Raw genomic sequence first — 6,005 nt, forward strand, 5'->3', positions numbered from 1 at the left:
GAGAGGAGGAAGCAGGCTCCCTGCTGAGCAGAGAGCCCGATGCGGGACTCGATCCCAGGACCCTGAGATCATGACCTGAGCAGAAGGCAGCGGCTTAACCCACTGAACCATCCAGGCGCCCCACCACCACAGGTTTTTTAAGAAAAAACTACAGTCGCTGGTTCTGGGGCTTCTGAATTCAGGGCAGTTGTTCCCAACCAAACATTCAGTTCATCTGGGAGGAGGATTTTGAGTCATCCCCAGAATTGGTTGGTTGGTAAGGGACCCTCCTGGCATTGCGTGGGCCAGGGATATATTGGAAAACATGGGTCCTTCCCTGATGGAATGATATGTCACTGAGTGAACAACACACGTTAACTGTGATGGTGATGATGCCTCACCAAGTTCAGTTTAAACTCTTCTCTCACAGGCCACACGTGTATTTTTTGTTTGGTCTTGCAAACTATTCTGTGCCAAACCCTGTAGGTACGGTCTGGGATCTATCTGGTTGCTTCCTCAGGAGGTGGCCACAGGAAGAAGCATGCATGTGGGGTGGCAGTGGAGCGTAGCTCTAGGGCTTCAGCTGGCTTTGCCAAAGTGCCCTCCAGGGCAGCAGCGCCCCTTCCCATGCCCGCCGGGAACCCCTTAAAGCCGACTTGGAGCTCACGGGGGGGAAGCAGCTGGTGCAGAAAGGTGGGTTTGCTGTTTTGCACCCTCTGCCATAGCCACCAACATGTTTGGAGGGCACTGCTTCAGGACTTCTCCCTCCCAGGACCAAATTAAGGGAGGTCTTCCTTCCTTAAATGGGTTTTGCTCCTGTTCCTGGGCCGTAGCTGTGGCCTCCCTCACTCCCTTCTGGGTCCACTCTTCTCGGGCCACGACTGGGAATCAGAGCAGATCCCATGCTGCCCACCTCAGCCGTCCAACCTGTTGCCCAGCTGAGCAGTTCGTGCACCTGGGACTTCTCTCTCTCTCTCTGCCCCCGCATGGCCCAAAGCCTCCCCCTACATCCGGTCCATCAGTGAGTCCTCTGGACTCAGCTGCAAGTGCCTCACTGGTGCCACTGGTCCCTCCCCTGTGGTCTCTCAGCCCAGCCTCCATGTCTCTGCTGGCGACCACCGCACTGACCTCGCTGATCCCTGCTTCTGCCCTTGCCTGGGCAGTCTCTTCACGAACGGGAACCACACCCATCACTTCCTTTAAAGCCCTCAGGTGTGCCCCCCCCCCCCCGCCTTTACCTCTAGAAACTGCTCATTGAGGTCTGGAGAGCTCTGGCCCCTGCCTGTCACTCATATCCCTTTGTCCTTTATTTCCCTTCTCCTCTGACCTCCCTCTGCTGTGTTACATATTCTGTGTGTCTGTTTCCTTCATCCCTCCACTAGATGATAAGCTCCATGAAGACAGGGCTTTTGTGTTCTTCACTCTTGTACCCTGAGCCCCTGGCACAGTGCCTGACTCGGCAGGCCCTCCACCAATAACCGGTTGGATGAACCTGTGAAAGAGAGAAGACCCCCCTCTCTCAGCTCAAGGGTGACGACCACCCTGTCCAGCACAGGCCCAGCACATGCCCCATGTGGTCATGCTACCCTAACTGCAGGCCCTGCCTTCTCCCCAAAGCAGGTTCTCATTCAGCCACAGGGGGTCATCATCCCAAAGGGCACCTGTTGCTTCCAGCAAAGGCACTGAGAAGGTGGAGCTAAAAACCGGATGTATTAGGGAGGCGGAGCAGGGTGTGAAGGGAATGCCCTGCAGGCCTTTCTTGGCCCTGACTGAGCTGGACAAGGATGCTTATTAAGGGCCAGTTACCCTCTGTCTTGAGCACCTGAGGCCTTCGATGTCAAGACCAGGTCTTCAGCTATGACTGATGCTAACAGTGGCATGCAATACTTTGTGTAGGCCCCGTATATATCTTACCCCCCGCAGGCTGACAGCAACCAGAGGTACTATGCTCGTTTAATGGAGAAAGACACTCAGTCTTGGCATGGAAAGGGGACTAACCTGAAGTCCCATACTGAGAAAAAGGCAGAACCAAGATTTGAATCCCAACCACCCGACCAAAGCCACAGCCCTTGACCACCAAACTATTGCTGTGAAAAAGGCAGGCCCAAGGACAGAGGCAGGAGAGGTGACTGGGTCAGGGCGAAATCAGGGAGGGCTTCTCAGAAGAGGGCACTATGGACTACGAAAGGTGACCAAGGGTTGGTTCTTTGAGAAAGAGGCAAGAAGATATCCCTTCCTTAAGAGACAGATCCAAAGGATGTGTGAAGGTATGGGGCAAGCAGATCTGGGGGACCTCTGGGCTCTGAGGGAGCCATTGCCAGGGACAACAACTGGTAAGGGACCGGATGCTGTCCCTGGCATTGGTTCCCTCACTGAGGGACAAGAGTAAGTCCCCCATCAGACTTGTGAGATGAGAGCAAACTGATGAAACCAGAAATGAACCCCAGAATCTAGGGTCCAAGCCCTTCCTCCTCAACCCCCCTCTCTCTGCTCTGCAGTTTTCCCATTTGTAAAGTGGTTTGTCTGCAGAATTAAAGGAATCAACACACCAAATGCTCTTAGCCCAGTGCCCTGAGTTTTCAGTAACAGTTTCCCAGACCTCTGAGTTCCTGTGTCCCCAGATCAGCCAGTACTGTTGATTTTGAAAACCACGCTCCAGCCTCCAGGGCAGGTTTGGGACAACTAAATCCCCACAGGTGATAGGGCTTATCGGAAGATTTCAGACTGATAAGGTGGCTGGTCAGCTTGAGTGACCTTTGCACTGTCTCTTGCTGGGCCCAGGGTTTGCCCTTTCCCGCTTGGTTTTCAGCCAAGAACCTGAAAGTCAAGGTCCCAATCAGCTGAGACCCAGAAGGCTTTGACCAGGGCGCTTATCAGTGATCGTCGGTCCCAAGAAGATGAGACTGCTTCCCCTCCAGGCAGACCAGACAGGTGCCCAAATCCCCAGTGGTGGCCAGATTTCAAAAAGAGACTTTGAACTCCAAACACCCTCAGCTTTCCAGCCAGATGACAGAGATCTATAGTTGCGGGGCTGGGGTCAGGGGAGGTTCTCTGGGGACAAGAGCTGTCACGGAGGCCTCACAATTATCCAAACCAAGTCCTTGAAGCCCCAAAGGTTCACGTAGAAGTAACCAAGAGACAATTTTCCCAGGGCCCTGAGCTGGACCTGAATTTAAATTTCACCCCACCCCTTAACTGACTGTGTGTCCTTGGACCCCTGCTCCCCCTCTTTGAGCCTTAATGCCCTCATTTCTAAAGGAAGAGAGTGAATGAAGTGAAGTAATCCATAGAGGCTCACACTCGAGCATCTGGTGTTACTTGGTCAGGGCAAGAGTTAGACAAGTGAGCTTGCTAACTGCTATCTGTCTTGAGCTCTCTGTTTGCAGCTGAGATCTTGAGTACAAGAAAATGCAGTTTGTAAAATCCAGGTCTCTCAAAGATTTAGAATATGAAAACAAGGGAGAGAGGGGTGCCTGGGTGGCTCAGTCGGTTAAGCGTCTGCCTTCCGCTCAGGTCATGATCCCAGGGTTCTAGGATCGAGCCCCACAACAGGCTTCTTGGTCAGTGGGAATTCTGTTTCTCCCTCTCCCTCTCCTGCCTGCCACTCTGCCTGGTTGTGTTCTATCAAATCAATAAAATCTTTAGGGGTGCCTGGGTGGCTCAGTCTTTGAGTGTCTGCCTTCGGCTCAGGTCATGATCCCCTGCAGGGTCCAGGAATCGAGCCCCGTGTCGGTCTCTCTGCTTGCCAGGAAGTCTACTTCTCCCTCTCCCGCTCCCCCTGCTTGTGTTCCCTCTCTCTTTTATGTCGGTCTCTGTCAAATAAACAAATAAAATCCTTTAAAAAAAAATAAGATCTTTTAAAAAATAGATAAAATCTTTTTAAAAAATAAATAAAAAATTTTAAAAAGTTAAACAAGTGAAAGAAATTGTAGCCCATGTAGCCAACAAGGGTTGGTGAGCACCTGCTTGGTGCCAGACCCCAGGGTTCATGGTGAGCCACCAGGTTTTTCCAATGCCCCACCCCATGTAGAGTCTGTAGAGAAGGGTGGTTATGAAAGGACCACAAGGATGGTAGGGGAGAGACCAACTCTGGGAGCTGCTTACAGGCCCCATGTCGCGGGTTAGGGAGCCTTCTCCAAGAAGGAAACTTTGGAGCCGAAAACTGGATGTTGCAGATATCAACCAAGTGGTCAGAGAGGAGGTGGAGAATGTTCTGGGGAGAAGGACAGAAGGCACAAAGGCCGGTTAGCTCAAAAGAGTGTGGTGCATTCTGGGAGGGAGACATGCACATATGAATGAATGAATGGCTTTGGATCAGTCTTTGTAATATAAGACATTTCCAAATGAATTTTAAATGTCCATTCACCCAGATGGTCAAGTAAATTCTGGATACAGTCACATAGTAAATTCAGTGCAGCCATTTGTAAAGAATGAGTTCTCCATGCATGAAAATGGATATTCTCCAAGATACCTGATAAGTCATTTCCAGGAATAGGGCTCACCATGTGCCAGACACTGTTCTAAGCACTCGATGAAAGTTCATTTGTGATCCTCACACCAACCCCATTCAGGAGAAAGAAAAGAGAAACATGAAACATAGGTTACTTGTTCCAAGTCACTCAGCCAGCAGGTGGGGGAGGCAGGATTTGAACTCAGGGACTGTATCCAGCATCTCTGCTGGACCATTTTCCCTCCCTCCTTCAGAATTGTGTAGTTTGCATCTATAAGGGAGGCAAAACATCACCGCTACCCATCTTGGGTGTTCAGCTGGGACTCTTTAACAAAAGTTAGATTAACAAGAGAAAACACTTGGATTGGATTAATTCATGCAGCACACATTACTTGGAGAAACCTACTGAAAAGCCACTCAAAATGGCAGCTTAGAATTCCAACCCAGACAGCATCTTCTCCAAAGGACAGTACATTCGCAGAGAAATGACAGGACAAAGGGAAATGACTTCAGGCTTCAGAGGGCAACAGACTGTGGAAAGGTAAATACAGGGGAGGGAACAAATGGAGGAACGTTTGTTTGCAAATTCCTCTGGTGTCATCTCTAGATTTATCTGTCTCCAATAAAAAGAGAATTTATATCCTGCCTTTGGGCAGCGAAGAGGGAGCTTTTTCTGGGTTTGCTCCTTAATTGCCTTCAGCTCAAAATAATTTTCATGTCAAAGAGGCATATTTGGGGATAACACATTCTGGTTTCCTTCACTTCACTTCCATCCATATAAAATAAAATGGTTACATATACATATTTGATTATATCTAGAAAGACCCCTCCGCTCTGGAAAGACACACTGAACAGTAATCGTGGGTGCCGGGAGCTGGGGCATCTGGGTGGCTAAGGGATGGCGTGGAAGGGGGATTATTTTACGCGTTTATTTAGAATTTTGTATCATGCACTTTTAAAAATTTTATTTGTTTATTTGACAGAGATCACAAGTAGGCAGAGAGAAAGAGGAGGAAGCAGGCTCCCTGCCAAGCAGAGAGCCCGATGCGGGGCCCATGATCCCAGGCTGGGATCATGACCTGAGCCGAAGGCAGAGGCTTTAACCCACTGAGCTGCCCAGGTGCCCCTGTATCATGCACTTTTAGTGCCTACTAAAGATCCTGCTGGCTGGGGGAAGAGGATGGGTTCACAACATGTATGCTTTGTATGGGAGTGCACCTTGCTAGGACTACCTTGGAAAATGAATTTTCTTAGATGTAAACCCAAGAGAAATGAGTGCCTAGGTCAAAAAAGGCATTTCAATACCCCCAAACAAGGAACAACCAAAGTTCCCATGAATGGTAGAATATACAAATCCATGTGTCTAGTTACATAATGTACGACCACCACACAGCCAGGCAAACGAACAGGGGACCACTGGGCAAACACGCTGATGCATTTCACGGACATGGTGTTCATCCAACGAATCCAGACACAAAAGAGCACAGACCGTATTATTCCAGTGATCTGTGGTGTCAGAAGTCAGGATCAAGGGTACCCTCGGGAGAGGGGGAAGGAGCAAATGGAAGGGCCCAGT

Source organism: Mustela nigripes, chromosome 7 (assembly GCF_022355385.1).
Source record: "Mustela nigripes isolate SB6536 chromosome 7, MUSNIG.SB6536, whole genome shotgun sequence".
NCBI classification, from domain to species: Eukaryota; Metazoa; Chordata; class Mammalia; order Carnivora; family Mustelidae; genus Mustela; species Mustela nigripes.